This window comes from Meles meles, chromosome 12, assembly GCF_922984935.1.
Source record: "Meles meles chromosome 12, mMelMel3.1 paternal haplotype, whole genome shotgun sequence".
NCBI classification, from domain to species: domain Eukaryota; kingdom Metazoa; phylum Chordata; class Mammalia; order Carnivora; family Mustelidae; genus Meles; species Meles meles.
The window spans coordinates 28,195,530-28,214,471 of NC_060077.1; the positions used below are offsets into that span (position 1 = coordinate 28,195,530).

The window sequence follows — 18,942 nt, forward strand, 5'->3', positions numbered from 1 at the left end:
GATGCTGAAAAAGCATTTGACAAAGTACAGCATCCCTTCCTGTTCAAAACTCTTCAAAGTGTAGGGATAGAGGGCACATACCTCAATATTATCAAAGTCATCTATGAAAAACCCACCGCAAATATCATTATCAATGGAGAGAAACTGAAAGCTTTTACGCTAAGGTCAGGAACACGGCAGGGATGTCCATTATTACCACTGCCATTCAACATAGTACTAGAAGTCCTAGCTTCAGCAATCAGACAACAAAAAGAAATTAAAGGCATCCAAATTGGTAAAGAAGAAGTAAAACTATCACTCTTTGCAGATGATATGATACTATATGTGGAAAACCCAAAAGACTCCACTCCAAAACTGCTAGAACTTGTACAGGAATTCAGTAAACTGTCAGGACATAAAATCAATGCACAGAAATCAGTTGCATTTCTGTACACCAACAACAAGACAGAAGAAAGAGAAATTAAGGAGTCAATCCCATTTACAATTGTACCCAAAACTATAAGATACCTAGGAATAAACCTAACCAAAGAGGCTAAGAATCTATACACAGAAAATTATAAAGTACTCATGAAAGAAATTGAGGAAGACACAAAGAAATGGAAAAATGTTCCATGCTCCTGGATTGGAAGAATAAATATTGTGAAAATGTCTATGCTACCTAAAGCAATCTACACATTTAATGCAATCCCTATCAAAATACCATCCATTTTTTTTTCAAAGAAATGGAACAAATAATCCTCAAATTTATATGGAACCAGAAAAGACCTCAAATAGCCAAAGGAATATTGAAAAAGAAAGCCAAAGTTGGTGGCATCACAATTCCGGACTTCAAGCTCTATTACAAAGCTGTCATCATCAAGACAGCATGGTACTGGCACAAAAACAGACACATAGATCAGTGGAAAAGAATAGAGAGCTCAGAAATCGACCCTCAACTCTATGGTCAACTAATCTTCGACAAAGCAGGAAAGAATGTCCAATGGAAAAAAGACAGCCTCTTCAATAAATGGTGCTGGGAAAGTTGGACAGCCACATGCAGAATAATGAAAGTGGACCACTTCCGTACACCACACACGAAAATAGACTCCAAATGGATGAAGGATCTCAATGTGAGAAAGGAATCCATCAAAATCCTTGAGGAGAATGCAGGCAGCAACCTCTTTGACCTCAGCCGTAGCAACATCTTTCTAGGAACAACGGCAAAGGCAAGGGAAGCAAGGGCAAAAATAAACTATTGGGATTTCATCAAGATCAAAAGCTTTTGCACAGCAAAGGAAACAGTTAACAAAACCAAAAGACAACTGACAGAATGGGAGAAGATATTTGCAAACGACATATCAGATAAAGGGCTAGTATCCAAAATCTATAAGGAACTTAGCAAACTCAAAACCCAAAGAACAAACAATCCAATCAAGAAATGGGCAGAGGACATGAACAGACATTTCTGCAAAGAAGACATCCAGATGGCCAACAGACACATGAAAAAGTGCTCCACGTCACTCGGCATCAGGGAAATACAAATCAAAACCACAATGAGATATCACCTCACACCAGTCAGAATGGCTAAAATTAACAAGTCAGGAAATGACAGATGCTGTTGAGGATGTGGAGAAAGGGGAACCCTCCTCCACTGTTGGTGGGAATGCAAGCTGGTGCAACCACTCTGGAAAACAGCATGGAGGTTCCTCAAAATGTTGAAAATAGAACTACCCTATGACCCAGCAATTGCACTACTGGGTATTTACCCTAAAGATACAAACATAGTGATCTGAAGGGGCACATGTACCCGAATGTTTATAGCAGCAATGTCTACAATAGCCAAACTATGGAAAGAACCTAGATGCCCATCAACAGATGAATGGATAAAGAAGATGTGATATATATACACAATGGAATACTATTCAGCCATCAAAAGACATGAAATCTTGCCATTTGCGACGACATGGATGGAACTAGAGCGTATCATGCTTAGTGAAATAAGTCAATCGGAGAAAGACAACTATCATATGATCTCCCTGATATGAGGACATGGAGAAGCAACATGGGGGGTTAGGGGGATAGGAGAAGAATAAATGAAACAAGATGGGATTGGGAGGGAGACAAACCATAAATGACTCTTAATCTCACAAAACAAACTGGGGGTTGCTGGAGGGAGGTGGGATTGGGAGAGGGGGAGCGGGCTATGGACATTGGGGAGGGGAGGCGAACCATAAGAGACTATGGACTCTGAAAAACAACCTGAGGGTTTTGAAGGGTCAGGGGTGGGAGGTTGGGGGAACAGGTGGTGGGTAATGGGGAGGGCACGTTTTGCATGGAGCACTGGGTGTTGTGCAAAAAGAATGAATACTGTTACGCTGAAAAAATAAATAAAATGGAAAAAAATAAAAAATAAAAAAAAAAGAAACGCACAAGGTGTTCTGATTGCCTGCCCATTCCCCAAGGGGCTGGTACCCCTCACTCTGAACGCCAGTGCAAAGCTCTGAAGACACTCATAGGTTCCAGAATGTCAGGAGAACAATGGATTGACACTTGGAAAACCTAAAACCAGCTGATCCATGAACACTAGATTTTCCGTGAAAGGGAAAAACTGGTGACAATGAAAGCTTGAGTTCCTTGGCAGCCCCAATCCTTGGTTCATGCTCCTCAGCAAGCTGGTAGTGTTTGCTCTGGGCCTTTGTGGGCATAAGGCATAACGACCTGCAGATCCTTTAAATACTACTCCAGAGAGAATCCCACCCACACAGCCATGTGCCCTGGTGGTGGAGTATTCACCTCACCAAGGAGGCTGGTTTGTAGGAATAATCTGCACTTAATTTACCCATAAACCTGTCTCTGTAAGTTTGAGTTGAACTGATCTATGTGTTTTTGTTCATTAACTTACTGATGACAAGTACACCCATGTGCTGTGCTGAACAAGCATGTCCTGGGAGGGAAGATGCAGACAGAGGTTCTTTGCCAGGGGTGTGTGCACATAGAATGACTGCTCCTTATTGGTATTACTTTTCTGTGACCAATTATAAACTCTTGTCCCTTTGTGGTTTGTCTTCACCTGCTGTCTTGCTTTGGCCACAAAATATAATCAGAGGAGACACATGCTCCTTGTAGACAAAGGCGTACCAGCCCATGCTCACCCTGCTCCTTGGTCTCCCCTTTTGCTTTGCTGACCTCCATTATTCCAAGGATGCTCCTAATCCAGATGAGCATGGGAGACACTTGAGCACATGGATATGGACACCTCAAAGCAATTTTTATCACATTTGAGGGTTTTCATGACCTTTTAGCTCCTTATGAAGTAGCCAATATGGGAATTCTCTTTACTCACAAGACACTGACAAGGGCATGCATGGTGCTGGGAAATCACAGATGGTCTCTGGTGGCACCTCTCTGAGCCCAGAGAGTCCAGAGGAGGGGTCTGAGGTAGTGGGGTTTTGAATTAGGAGGGGAGGACATATTTGGGATAAATGCAGCACCTGAACAGAGCATTCATCTCACTAGATGGTCCTTGGGCCTCCAGCCCAAAGTCTGGCTGATGCACGATTGCAGTCACAATGCTTTGAGAAGTCAAAGAAGAAGAGAACCCCGATCCTCAGGGAGAGATGTGTAGTCCCACAACCAGATGTGCAGTTAATACTTGAGGTTGGAACAATGGTGAATTCGTGGTGGGATGGGAGGTTCAACATTGTGTGCCCCAGGACCAGTCAGAACAGCAGAGACTGTAAGGACCTCCTGTCCTAATGTAAGAAATTCCATAATGAAAGCAGAGTGGTATCAGCAGGAGAACAGTGTGGGAGATTCCTTTGTTCTTCTACTTCCAGAAACATCCTTGAAAAAGGATCGACACATGTAAATACTTCAATGATAGCTGATGATTCCAGCTGAGCTATTACAGCACCTGGCTGGAACAGCAAATAAGAAAAGATGCCTTGAAGAGGAAAGGAAAGAATGTCACGTGACACCTGTCACCATTGCATGAGGTCTAGGGCCTCCTCAGAGAGAGCACTTCCACTGGGAGGCAGAGTGACATGAGCACCTGACCTCAATAGGAACCACAGACTCTACCTGCACTAGGTCCAGTCTGGCTTCCATGGGGCCTGGCTCCCACAGTCTTCAGTTTCCAGCCCACCCCTGTAACCCAACATCTTTGGGAGCCCAAGCATCTTACATGGCCCTAGGTTTCCCAGCATTTCCCACAAACCCAGGCCCGCATGGACTATTGTGAACAAAGGCTGCTGAATGCTGACTGGTCTGAGACAAAAATGGCTACCAACAGGCCAGGCACCTAGACTCTATGCCTGCATTCTAGCCAGCTGTCCATAGCTGGCTAGCCTCTTGGAGGCAGTGGACAGAAGGACCACATCAGACACAGGATCTCCCCTGTCCAAGCACCAGTCCAAGGTCTGAACCCCCAAGTGACATGAGGTTTCCTGCACATCCAATCTGAGGCTCATCTTAGTGCCAGGCTGACCACCATGGACTTCATCTCCAGAATGCCTCTCATAGCAATAGGGTCCTGCCCTTACTCAGAATGAAACTGAAATCCGTGGACCTAGCCTCCTACCGGGTTCATCTAAGACTCTCAGCCCACTGTAGCACCAGGCCAGCCCCTGAACACCCAGACATCAGCCCCCACTCAGTGGTCCCCAGCACCTTGTCCCTCACTGTGGACCAAGGATCCAGGTCCCTCAACATGAACCCTGATCCCCGCCCCTTCACAGAAGAATGTGGGAAAGACAGGATGTGCTTCCAGCTACTGAGTAAGGAAATCACAAGAAGCAGGTGCCTGAGGGGGCAAATGCTGAGCACAGGAGACCCACCCCCAGAGCACATAAAGTGCAGTGTATGGGTTAGTCAGGTGACTATCTTCTAACATTTATCTTAAGAACATAAAAGATCACAGGAGTGCCTGGGTGGCTCAGTGGGTTAAAGCTTCTGCCTTCGGCTCAGGTCATGATCTCAGGGTCCTGGGATCGAGCCCCACATTGGGCTCTCTGCTCAGCAGGGAACCTGCTTCTTCCTCTCTCTCTGCCTGCTTCTCTGTCTACTTGTGATCTCTGTCTGTCAAATAAATAAATAAATAAAATCTTTTTTAATAAGTACATAAAAGATCTCCATTTGTTAACAATATGTTACTTATCGAGCTCCGGGCTCAACATGTGAGCAAGGACATTGCCATTTCAATATTTCGACCCAATCATGTAAGGGTCTTAGTGGGAAAGTTGTGGAGAATAAAAAGTAGGTTTGTCCACTAAATAAAAGTTTCCAGGGATAAATGAAAGATGGAGCCAGGAAATAAGGATGTATTCGAACTTCTATTAGAGGGTGCCTGGGTGGCTCAGCAGGTTAAAGCCTCTGCCTTCGGCTTAGGCCACGATCTCAGGGTCTTGGGATCAAGCCCCACATCTGGCTCTCTGCTCAGCAGGGAACCTGCTTCTTCCTCTCTCTCTGCCTGCTTCTCTGTCTACTTGTGATCTCTGTCTGTCAAATAAACAAATAAAATCTTTTTAAAAAAGAACATCTATTAGAACGTGGCCTAATGTGACCTACTGCTGCTAATCTTAGAATTCATTGGGCTTCATTGATTTGCCATTGGCACAACAAATAAATTAGGTACAAATGGTAGATTAAACCACAAATAAATTGATGTGAGAGTATTTAGAACCCACCGCTTTAATGCACAAGAGATATAACTCTCTGTGAACCAGACCATGGATGTGTGAATATGGACATGGACCTGGTGTGATACAGACCAGCAGGACTCTTAGGGTTTTGGGTCAAGCTGAGGTTTGTGCCCTGAGACCAGCAGGGGGTGCTGTGGGACTGCCCTGTGGGCCCTACACAGCTGTTTAGTGAGAACCTTTACCCAAAGGTCTTGGCCTGGAGGCAGGACCCATCCTCTCTGTCCTGGCAGAGTCCCCTGAACAGGGGCATGTGTGTTATCTCAGCAGCTGCTTCCTCCCAGTGCTCTCCCTAGGGGTGAAGCCATCTCCATCTTCCTTAGTGGAACAGTTTACTTATGAAAGTAAGTATAACTGAAAATTTAATATTCTAATCATTATTTATTGTGCAATTCAGAGATATTAAGTATACTCTCAGTGTTGTGGACACTTCAAAACTAGCCATTTCTACAACTTTTTCATCAACCCAAGTAGTAACTGCACCGAAGAGAGAGATGGGTAACCTGGATATGGCAGAGGAACCAAGGTTCCAGGAGCCCACGCCAATGCAGGAAGCAGCAGAGAGGAGAGGGCAGCATCGATGGGGACTCGTGGAAGATATAGTCTGACAGGTGAGAACATTCTTTGGGCTGTGCTTCTCACCCCAGATTGACGATGTGGATGCACTGTGCCCACCATGACATAGGTATCAATGTACCCATTGATACCATGGATACCAAAGCGTGGCCAGTCATGCCAGTTTTGTCTCCCAAAGTGTGCCTGAAAATGCCAGTGAGAACACAAGGATCTCATGTGCAGCATCTGTCATATGATGCATGCATGTTTCTATCCAAATCGCCTCCAAAATCCATGTCAGTTCCCCTCCAGACCTCCCAAAGGCCCTGTTGCCAGCCCATGTCCTCCCTTGTAGTCAAGGGGAACTTGGATTTCTTCCCAGACTTTCTATTCTGTGGCATCAATTTATGTGTCTCTTTCTGGGCCAATGCCATGCTCTTTTCATTTCTACAGCTTTGAAATATAATTTGAAATCAAGAAGTATGATGCCTCCATCTTTTTTTCTGTGTCAAGATTGTTTTGGCAATTTGAGGTTTTTCTGGCTTTATACAAAATTCAGGATATTTCTTTTCTATTTCTATGAAAAAGGTCAATGGCATTCTCATAAGAATTGCACTGAATATAGATTTAATGTTATTTTTGCTGTGGAGAGCATGGGATTTAGGAATTATATGCAGGCTGTACGTGTGTTATAAGGATGTATTGAGGATGACACACATGTATGTGGCTCAAAATTTGGATGGATGATGATGGTCCAAATGGTAGACGAGATACATGTTTTACTAATAAGGTAAAGAAAGTGAAATTCTGTATTTTTCCTTTTTTTGTGAGACTTATTTTCTTATTTGAAAATTTTTTAATGATCACCAACTAAGTATCAGCAAGCTCCAGATACTTACTGCTACAAGGAGCAAACAAAATTGTGAAGATCATGGACACATGTTGCGTTTTCATATGATTCATTATGAAAGACAATGATCAAATGTTTTCTGTGAAGTTCAAAGGGAACCATTAAGCTTTTGTAGGAACGAGACATACAGTCCTATGTTAATTGAGAGTTGTTGGATAGATATATCTTATATTTATCTGCCACTATCAGTGCAGAATGCATTAGAAGACATCATTGGGGAAAATATTTGTGTTAATATTTACAACATGAGTAGAAGTATGTCTGGAACCTACGAAATATTAGAGAGGGATCTGATGAGCAATTAAAATACAGCTTAGACTGAAGACAGAGGATTTAGGACACCAGGAATTTCTGGATCATGTGACAGAGTGATGTCCTTGAAACTCTCATCCCTATGTCCCCAGATGTATGGTGACATCTGGATAAACCCTGTGTTTGGTGTAGGAGAACTGCTCACTCCTGGTGTCTCCCCTAAGGGCTGGGGGGATCCTGGCAGCATCTTGAGAGGGCTGAGTTGTTGACCATCTCCTAAGGGTGCTCTCAGGGGAAAAGCAAGAGATGAACCACATGTCACTTCTTTGTAATTCCTTGTCTTTCCTTGAAGAATTCAGTGAAAAATTGGTATTAATGAACTCTGTTCCCTCAAGGCCAAAGCAGAGAGTTATGGGGACTTTACTGCTAGGTTGGGAAGTGTCTTGACATGAGGGAGAGATTGGCTGATCCCCCCCACAGCCTCCCTTATAGACCCCGGGAAGGGGTGTGCATGCCCTCTGCATTTCTGCTCCCTGGGTGCAGGATATATCTTTCCCAAGGGTTTAATTACCAGTGGCTCCAACAACACAACTATCTAAGGGGTGGGAGGAACACAGGTCAATTCATGCTGATGAGACCATGTCTCTGAAGACAGGTGTGGTGGCACCTGCAACACAGGAAGGAGTACCTAGCTGATAAAGAGCCCCTCCCTCTGTGTGGGGGTGATGGTGAGCCAGGCAGGTTGATGTCCAGAGTGTCCCTCTCTCTACTCAGCCCTGGGTTGTCCCTCCCAGTCAGAGTGGAGTCTGAACTCTGAAACAGCAGGGGTGCTGTGGGCTTTTCCCTTTGGGTCTCTGGGGTGGGGTGAAGCCTCAGCAGGGCACCCAGTCCTGCAGCCCTGCCTTGTGCCATCTGCTCTGTTCTCACTGGGGCCCAGGAGAGGTTTCCCAGCCCTGCCCCACACTTTGCTGTCCCCACATTCAGGCCCAGGATCCCCAAGGGAGGGAGTGATTTGCATAAAGGGTTCCTTTCTGCTCTTCCAGGAGGGGAGAGGATAAGAGAGTCTTTGTGCAGGCCTCTCACTTGTGGGTTCAGAAGAGGAGCCTGGAGCATCTCCACGATGGCCTGGAGCCTTTTCTTCATCACCCTCCTGACTCTCTGCTCAGGTGTCTGGCTGTGAAAAGCACAGGGAATGATTATGAGGACCCATGAGTGGTGATTTCCTTCTTCCTTTTGAGAACTCCTTGTGGGTAATAACTTGAGACTGACCTGTGTGTGTCTGCACTGCTCTGTTGCAGGGTCCTGGGCACAGTCTTCCCTCATACAAGAAGACTCCTTGTCAGCGTCTGTGGGACAGAGGATCACACTCAACTGCAAAGGAAATGACTACAGTGTTGGAACATATTATGTGGGCTGGTACCAACAGGTTTCTGATGGTTCCCCCAAAACGGTTATGCTTGGAACCACTAGGCCCTCAGGGATCCCAGATCGCTTCTCTGGCTCTCACTCTGGGAACACAGCCTCTCTGATCATCTCGAACCTGCAGCCTGAAGACGAAGCTGATTATTACTGCTCAACCTGGGACAAAAGCATCAACAATTACACAGTGCTGCAGGCCCATGCAGACCTCTGACAAAAATCTGTCCTTGTTCCCCATGGTCACAGGGAGACTGTGCAGGGTCTGAGGGTCTGATTCTCTGATCACAGCACAACTCTAAAGGGTCAGTGACGGTTACTCTCCCTCATGTCGTTTTGATTCTTGCTGTTGTTTGTAAAAATGAAGCAAAACAAAACTCTTGAGATAATTTTCATGCATAAAGTTCACTCAAAGTGCATAATTCAGTGGTCTTTAGTGTATTTACAGAGGTGGACAACCTCTGAACTAATTTACCACGTTTCCATCACCTGCAGAGAAATCCCAGACCCACCAGCAGTCAGGCAAGCGTCCCCGTACTGCACTCAGCCCTTTGTGGCCCCAATTACATTCTGTCTGCAATGAGTTCTCTACTGTGCACATTTTACAGTGCCTTAATTACAGAACATGTGCCGTTACAGTGCTCCATTCAAAGGTATTGTGGAGCAAGTGTATTGCTGTTGTTATATCAGCACCACCATCTGTAAATATAGGAAACCCTTTACTTTTGTGCTGGTCATGCTTGTGCAGAGGCCATGCTAAGCTTCTTCATGGTTCCAGTTTTAATACAGAGGTTGTACATAACATAATTACTTATCCATAGTGGTCTATAAAGTAATTATGGGTTTCTATGTATTTATTTTTATTCTTTACTGTTTGTTATCTATCTATTTGTTAATTTTTTTTAATTTCTCCATACTCTATTTTTTAAAAATTTATTTGAGAGAGAGAGAGAGAAACAGAGAGAAAGAACATGGGAGGGGGAAGGGTCAGAAGGAGAAGCAGACTCCCCACTAAGCAGGAAGTCGGACACAGGACTCAATCCAGGGCCTCCAGGATCATGACCCAACCTGAAGTTAGTTCCTCAACAAACTGAGCCACCCAGGTGCTCGCTCCATACTCCATTTATGTGCAGTAGTCAATGTTGTTTTGTTGTTATGATAAATATTATGTGCTAATTACACCTTTTGTTTTCTTCAAATTTTTGTCTCATACATTTTTACTTTACTTGTGGTGGGAGGTAGGCTATGTCTCCTTTTTTTTTTTTCCTACTCCCCTTTGCCTGGCAGACAGTAAATGTTCCCTTTCACTTTTTTCCCAACATAATGGTGATTTCAGGGCTTCCCTCCTGAATTTCTCACCTCATCTGTCCACAACACTGCATCTGAGACCTCCTGTTTCCCTCCTGCTTACCTGGATGCCCATCCTGCAGTCAGGGCTGATGTCTCCCCAGCTGTCCTGTGGGTTCACACTCAATCTTCTGATGGTGGTTCAAGCCACCACCATCTTTCCCCTTCTGTCTCCCACAGACTTTCTGGGAACTGACTTCTCTTTCCACTGACCCTCATGTCTTACGGTGTGAGCATGGGAATGAGACTGTCAGGATTATGTCTGTCAGTTTTTCTGATATTTATTAATTTATTTTCACTTCCAGATAGTGTGAAGTAAGTTCATGATCTGTCTCATATGTTAATAGTCTGTGAGTCTTGTTTTTATTGTGCAGCTTTTTTTAAATTATTATTTGACAGAAAGAGAGGGAGAGGTCACAAGTAGGCAGAGAGGCAGGCAGAGAGGAGGAGGGGGAAGCAGGCTCTCCACTGAGCAGAGAGCTCAATGTGTGGCTCCATCCCAGGACCCTGAGATTATGACATGGGATGAAGGCAGAGGCTTAACACACTGAGCCACCCAGGCACCCCTGTGCAGATGTTTTTAAGAGAAATATTGCATGGGTTCCTGGGTGGCTTAGTGGTTTAAAGCCTCTGCCTTCGGCTTGGGTCGTGATCCCAGGGTCCTGACATTGAGCCCCACACTGGGCTCTCTGCTCCATGGGGAGCCTGCTTCCTCCTCTGTCTCTTCCTGCCTCTCTGTCTACTTGTGATCTCTCCCTCTGTCAAATAAATAAATAAAATATTTTTAAAAAAAGACATATAGGGTATTTCAATATTTCATGGTGGACATAACTTCAGCTACCTAGAATTTTCACGAAATATGTGTTTAATATAAAAAATAATAAAAAGAGACCTCCTTTAACAATAGACACATTGTAAATTATTTCCTTTATTTTATTTTAACTTATATCTAACATTAGTATAAGGAGCAATAATGATTGAAGATAATTGTTATGAAACTCATTACTTACCACTTATCTGCAATTTCTTATTAATACACAAATAATGTAACTAAAAGCACAGGTAGAGAGTAGGAAGGAGAATCCAGGTTTTCTAGTTAATGGATTAAATACAGTATGTACAAGGGTCAGGGAACTACTGTGAGTTTGCTTCTTGGTGAGGTACAAGGAGAGGGTCCACTAGGTTTTGTCACACAAAAGAAAGTTTATTTGCAATAAAAAGGAGATCAGGGGGAGAATTTCCAAAACTGTGTCTCCCAGAGTGGGGGCAAGAAAGATCTATTACTCAAGGTTAGGATGAATATTCACAAAGGGAAGTTTTGTCATCCCAGGTAAATATGGGCATAATGTTGTGCACGGGTACTGAGACAAGGTGTGAATGTCTCCTGTGGTGTTTGTGAAGCTTGTGCTCCTCCCAGGGCAGAGGTTTAACATTGTAATGAGGTGTAGGTCCCTGGAGGACACTTCATGATCCATTGGCACAGGTGGAATTGGTGGGGAAGCTCAAACTGGTATAGGCAGCTGGGCTCTTCCTTCTGTTTGTCTCTGAAATATATGATTTGCCTTCCTGTGAAGAAAAAGGGATGTCCATGGAGAATCTTTCTGGTGCTTGCTTTAACCTCATTAACCCTGTGGGCCATGGTTTCAGCCCCGAAAAAATGATTCAAAATGTGCATTAGGTTAGCATTTACTTATGACAGAGAACTGATGGTTTTACCACTGAGTTACTCTCTCTGATGTGATTTGACTGTGTCCTGAATTGTTAGAGACTGTTAGTTTTTCCATTCCTTTTGTTCCTTAAAATGTTAAAACTCATGTTTTTTTTTTTCTGTTTTCCAGACATTCCTAGGAATTTCTGCAATATGTGTGCTAGGCAAGAAGATCCACTAGAGTACCTATCGTGGAAAATAACTGGGGATGAAGAACGATTGTTTTTGGGTCAGGAAAGCTGCCTCCTCTTCCTTTATATAGGGATCCCTAACACTTTCTGCTCATCAATGACCTATGCATTTACTCTAAAAATACTGCACTGATAATTGATTAAAGTCATTCAAAATATATAAAATATAGTTCTTATTACTTAAATAATAATGTATGAATATTTTCCCCCTAACTACTTTCAAGAACTCCTGTATAAAATTATGATTCATCATTTTCACAATCAGGTATCTCAAGGTCTTTCTATATTCTATGCTCTTGGTGGGGGGGCTTTCTGCCTTTAGTACATGAATGCCAGTTCCATTCCCCAGATGGGGAAATTTTTCATGGATAATTTGTTCTACTATATCCTCTAGTCTTTCTGTCTCCTCCCCCTCAGGGATTCCAATAATAAAAAAATTTCATGGCATCATTTATTTCCCTAATTCTGTTTTCATGGCTTCTAAACTGTTTGTTCTAGGCCTACTCCTGTCCCTTTTTATCTGTCAGTTTGTCCTCTAGATCACTAATTCTATCTTCTGCCTCAGTTATCCTAGCTGCTAGAGAATTTAGATTAGGTTGAAACTCATTGATAGCATTGTTAATTCTTCCCTGGAGGCTTTCACTTCTGCTGTAGTCAATTCCATTTTGTTATTAATGGTTTTCTCCAACCTAGCCATTTCCTGGGTAATTGTTAGCCTGAATTCCTTTTCCAACATATTGTTTATATCCATATCCAGTAGGTTTGAAGGAGAGGGCACAGTCTCTGAATTTTCTCTCTGTTGGGTATTCCTCCTCCTAGTGATGTTGGTGAGAGATAGCTGAGGGGATGTGTACCTGAATGTGCCAACTGTGACCCAGGCAAGGTGCACCATGGAATGCTTCTGAGCAATCAGGAGCCCCACCAAAAAAAGAGAAAAAGACACACACACACACACACACACACACACACACACACACACACAGAGCGAGAAGACCCAGCCCGAATGGACCCCAAAGGTAATATTTATAAAGTATACAAACAAAAACAGACAAACAAAAGGCTAAAGTAAATGACAGGAGAAAAAAAAAATCCCAGCCAAAATGAACCTCAAGTATACGAATTATATATTACCAGAGCAAAAACAAATACACAGAAACACTGACAGAAGAAAAAGATGGGAAGGGGGGTTATAAATTCTCCGTGGGGCAAGAAAGGTTATTTTGATTCTTCCTGGGTGTGTCTTGATATCTTTGTTAAAAGACTCAACTTTCTCAAGATAAAGAGGGATTAAAATTGGTTTAGATATAGGGTTAGTATTGATTGGGGAAAGAGGATTACCTTGAAGCTTATCTCATATGAATATTAAAAAAATAGAAAAACAGAGAGAGGACAAGATGGCGGGAAAGTAGGAGGAGGTACCATTTCAACCTCTAGCCTAAAGTGAGCTGATGACCTACAAAAGAACTCCAATCACCCATGAAATCAGCCTGAGATCAGAATTATACATGTCTGGATCTCATCAGGAGCATAAGACAATAGTAGGCAGGTAAAGCAGAGTGGGAACATCGGATTGATATTGGAAGATAAACAAAAGAGGGAGGGAGCCACCAGAGGCGACTGATTGGAAAGTAATACCCCAACATGAGAGTGCCCTGCATCTAGGGACCAGCATTAACTTGGAGTCTGGTTGAAAGCTCTCAAAAAGAGTAAAGGATTGCGGGGGGAAATTGTGGGAATTGGGGCTGTTAAGGACGGGGGCTTAAGTCCCTGGACCTAGGACAGCCACACCTGGCGCTGAGCCAGAGAGAGTGAAGCTGAGAAACCAGGTCTTGGTCCCTGAGCTGCCAGCGTGACTGAGAACGTGTGGATTCTGGCTCCAGTGAGGGGCTGGGATACTCACTAGATGGCAGAACACCGGGCCGTGCTATCAGAGCCTGAGACGCTTGAGCCCCACACTCTCCCCTGGGAGAGGTGCTCACAGGCACCAGCCAGGAGCTCTTGGACCTGGAAAGACCAGGCACTCCCAGCCTGGGCCAGCAGGAAAATCTCAGTGTGCGATCACTGCTTGGGACCTCTCTGGCGCTCTGGAGCTTCCCAGACAGCCTCCACTGGGGTGGTTTTGGACACAAGCAGGAGATCGTGCATCCCCAGGGACCGCGACTCAGAACCTACTCTGCCAGTGGCCAAGGGGGAATTTATGTGCTCTCCAGTACCCACAGGGGAGCAGACTGAGGCTTCTCTCTGAGAGGGAGGTCGGGGTGAACTTTGGTTTCCTCTAAACCTCCAAAAACCGTCAAAAGCTGTCAAGGCGAGACAAAACAAATAAAGAAACATAAAAACCTCCAGAGAACAAAAGCCTGTAAAAACCGGTTTCCTCAGAGCCCACCCCCCTGAGGAGGGCGGGAGGACTTAAGTCAGGGAATATCATTGACTGAAAACCCACATGGCAGCCCCTCCCTCAGAATACCAACCAGGAAAGAAAAAAAAAAAAAAGACAACAAGAGAACAACCAACAATACTTCATAGATACAACTCTTATTTTTAACTCATTCCCACTATTCTGCTTCATTTTTTATATAAATATTTTTAACCTATTTACCATCACAGTGAGATGTCCAGTATATCAAATTCCATAATAACCTTCTGACCTGAACTTTTTGATACATACACCTGTGTTTTTCTTTTGCTTTTCTATTTTTAATTTTTTTTAAATTTTAGTTTAGTCCAGCTTATTATTTTTTTTATTTTTATTTTCTAATATTCATATAGAGTTAAACATCAAGAAATCCCCTTTCCCAAATCAATACTACCCCTATAGGTAAACCAATTTTTTTTACCATTTTATTTATTTTTTTCACCATAACAGTATTCATTGTTTTTGCACAACACCCAGTGCTCCATGCAAAACGTGCCCTCCCTATTACCCACCACCTGTTCCCCCAACCTCCCACCCCTGACCCTTCAAAACCCTCAGGTTGTTTTTCAGAGTCCATAGTCTCTTATGGTTCGCCTCCCCTTCCAATTTTTTTTTAATAAACATATAATGTATTTTTATCCCCAGGGGTACAGGTCTGTGAATCGCCAGGTTTACACACTTCACAGCACTCACCATAGAACATACCCTACCCAATGTCCATAACCCCCTCCCCCTCTCCCAATCCCACCTCCCCCCAGCAACCCCCAGTTTGTTTTGTGATATTAAGAGTCATTTATGGTTGGTCTCCTTCCCAATCCCATCTTGTTTCATTTATTCTTCTCCTATCCCCATAACCCCCCATGTTGCTTCTCCATGTCTTCATATTAGGGAGATCGTATGATAGTTGTCTTTCTCCGACTGACTTATTTCACTAAGCATGATACCCTCTAGTTCCATCCACGTCGTCGCAAATGGCAAGATTTCATTTCTTTTGATGGCTGCATAGTATTCCATTGTGTATATATACCACTTCTTCTTTATCCATTCATCGGTTGATGGACATCTAGGTTCTTTCCATAGTTTGGCTATTGTAGACATTGCTGCTATAAACATTCGGGTACATGTGCCCCTTCGGATCACTATGTTTGTATCTTTAGGGTAAATACCCAGTAGTGCAATTGCTGGGTCATAGGGTAGTTCTATTTTCAACATTTTGAGGAACCTCCATGCTGTTTTCCAGAGTGGTTGCACCAGCTTGCATTCCCACCAACAGTGGAGGAGGGTTCCCCTTTCTCCACATCCTCGCCAGCATCTCTCATTTCCTGACTTGTTAATTTTAGCCATTCTGACTGGTGTGAGGTGATATCTCATTGTGGTTTTGATTTGTATTTCCCTGTTGCCGAGTGATGTGGAGCACTTTTTCATGTGTCTGTTGGCCATCTGGATGTCTTCTTTGCAGAAATGTCTGTTCATGTCCTCTGCCCATTTCTTGATTGGATTGTTTGTTCTTTGGGTATTGAGTTTGCTAAGATCTTTATAGATTTTGGATACTAGCCCTTTATCTGATATGTCGTTTGCAAATATCTTCTCCCATTCTGTCAGTTGTCTTTTGGTTTTGTTAACTGTTTCCTTTGCTGTGCAAAAGCTTTTGATCTTGATGAAATCCCAATAGTTCATTTTTGCCCTTGCTTCCCTTGCCTTTGCCGTTGTTCCTAGGAAGACGTTGCTGCGGCTGAGGTCGAAGAGGTTGCTGCCTGCGTTCTCCTCAAGGATTTTGATGGATTCCTTTCTCACATTGAGGTCCTTCATCTATTTGGAGTCTATTTTCGTGTGTGGTGTAAGGAAGTGGTCCAATTTCATTTTTCCGCATGTGGCTGTCCAATTTTCCCAGCACCATTTATTGAAGAGGCTGTCTTTTTTCCATTGGACATTCTTTCCTGCTTTCTCGAAGATTAGTTGACCATAGAGTTGAGGGTCTATTTCTGGGCTCTCTATTCTGTTCCACTGATCGATGTGTCTGTTTTTGTGCCAGTACCATGCTGTCTTGATGATGACAGCTTTGTAATAGAGCTTGAAGTCCGGAATTGTGATGCCACCCACTTTGGCTTTCTTTTTCAATATTCCTTTGGCTATTCGAGGTCTTTTCTGGTTCCATATAAATTTTAGGATTATTTGTTCCATTTCTTTGAAAAAAAATGGATGGTATTTTGATAGGGATTGCATTAAATGTGTAGATTGCTTTAGGCAGCATAGACATTTTCACAATATTTATTCTTCCAATCCAGGAGCATAGAATATTTTTCCATTTTTTTGTGTCTTCCACAATTTCTTTCATGAGTACTTTATAATTTTCTATGTATAGATTCTTAGTCTCTTTGGTTAGGTTTATTCCTAGGTATCTTATACTTTTGGGTACAATTGTAAATGGGATTGACTCCTTAATTTCTCTTTCTTCAGTCTTGTTGTTGGTGTACAGAAATGCAACTGATTTCTGTGCATTGATTTTATATCCTGACACTTTACTGAATTCCTGTACAAGTTCTAGCAGTTTTGGAGTGGAGTCTTTTGGGTTTTCCACATATAGTATCATATCATCTGCGAAGAGTGACAGTTTGATTTCTTCTTTACCAATTTGGATGCCTTTAATTTCTTTTTGTTGTCTGATTGCTGAGGCTAGGACTTCTAGTACTATGTTGAATAGCAGTGGTGATAATGGATATCCCTGCCGTGTTCCTGACCTTAGTGGAAAAGCTTTCAGTTTTTCTCCATTGAGAATGATATTTGTGGTGGGCTTTTCATAGATGGCTTTGATAATATTGAGGTATGTGCCCTCTATCCCTACACTTTGAAGAGTTTTGATCAGGAAGGGATGCTGTACTTTGTCAAATGCTTTTTCAGCATCTATTGAGAGTATCATATGGTTCTTGCTCTTTCTTTTATTAATGTGTTCTATCACATTGATTGATTTGCGGATGTTGAACCAACCCTGCAGCCATGGAATAAATCCCACTTGATAGTGGTGAATAATCCTTTTAATGTACTGTTGAATCCTATTGGCTAGTATTTTGGCGAGAATTTTTGCGTCTGTGTTCATCAAGGATATTGGTCTGTAGTTCTCTTTTTTGGTGGGATCCTTGTCTGGTTTTGGGATCAAGGTGATGCTGGCCTCATAAAATGAGTTTGGAAGTTTTCCTTCCATTTCTATTTTTTGGAACAGTATCAGGAGAATAGGAATGAGTTCTTCTTTAAATGTTTGGTCGAATTCCCCTGGGAAGCCGTCTGGCCCTGGGCTTTTGTTTGTTTGGAGATTTCGGATGACTGTTTCAATCTCCTTACTGGTTATGGGCCTGTTCAGGTTTTCTATTTCTTCCTGGTTCAGTTGTGGTAGTTTATATGTCTCTAGGAATGCATCCATTTCTTCCAGATTGTCCAATTTGTTGGCGTAGAGTTGCTCATAGTATGTTCTTATAATTGTCTGTATTTCTTTGGTGTTAGTTGTGATCTCTCCTCTTTCATTCATGATTTTATTGATTTGGGTCCTTTCTCTTTTCTTTTTGATGAGTCTGGCCAGGGGTTTATCAATCTTATTGATTCTTTCAAAGAACCAGCTCCTAGTTTCATTGATTTTTTCTATTGTTTTTTTGGTTTCTATTTCATTGATTTCTGCTCTGATCTTTATGATTTCTCTTCTCCTGCTGGGTTTAGGGTTTCTTTCTTGTTCTTTCTCCAGCTCCTTTACGTGTAGGGTTAGGTTCTGTACTTGAGACCTTTCTTGTTTCTTGAGAAAGGCTTGTACCGCTATATATTTTCCTCTCAGGACTGCCTTTGCTGTGTCCCACAGATTTTGAACTGTTGTGTTTTCATTATCATTTGTTTCCATGAATTTTTTCAGTTCTTCTTTAATTTCCTGGTTGACCCATTCATTCTTTAGAAGGATGCTGTTTAGTCTCCATGTATTTGGGTTCTTCCCAGCTTTCCTCTTGGGATTGAGTTCTAGCTTCAGAGCATTGTGGTCTGAAAATATGCAGGGAATAATCCTAATCTTTTGATACCAGTTGAGACCTGATTTGTGACCCAGGATGTGATCTATTCTGGAGAAGGTTCCATGTGCACTAGAGAAGAATGTGTATTCTGTTGCTTTGGGATGAAATGTTCTGAATATATCTGTGATGTCCATCTGGTCCAGTGTGTCATTTAAGGCCTTTATTTCCTTGTTGATCTTTTGCTTGGATGATCTGTCCATTTCAGTGAGGGGAGTGTTCAAGTCCCCTACTATTATTGTATTATTACTGATGTGTTTCTTTGATTTTGTTATTAATTGGTTGATATAATTGGCTGCTCCCACGTTAGGGGCATAGATATTTAAAATTGTTAGATCTTCTTGTTGGACAGACCCTTTGAGTAGGAGATAGTGTCCTTCCTCATCTCTTATTATAGTCTTTGGCTTGAAATCTAATTGATCTGATATAAGG

At 42.7% G+C, this 18,942-nt stretch overlaps 1 protein-coding gene and 1 non-coding gene across 2 annotated transcripts in view; one reads left to right on the forward strand and one right to left on the reverse strand.

The window, feature by feature from the left end:
- The window catches only part of LOC123954077 (immunoglobulin lambda-1 light chain-like), a 1,184,917-nt gene that overhangs the window by 48,103 nt on the left and 1,117,872 nt on the right, over positions 1 to 18,942 (forward strand). The gene's annotated exons all lie outside the window — the stretch shown is intronic.
- On the reverse strand, positions 9,512 to 9,613 carry LOC123954779. Its single transcript, XR_006821149.1, has one exon. It is a non-coding gene; the product is annotated as a U6 spliceosomal RNA (small nuclear RNA).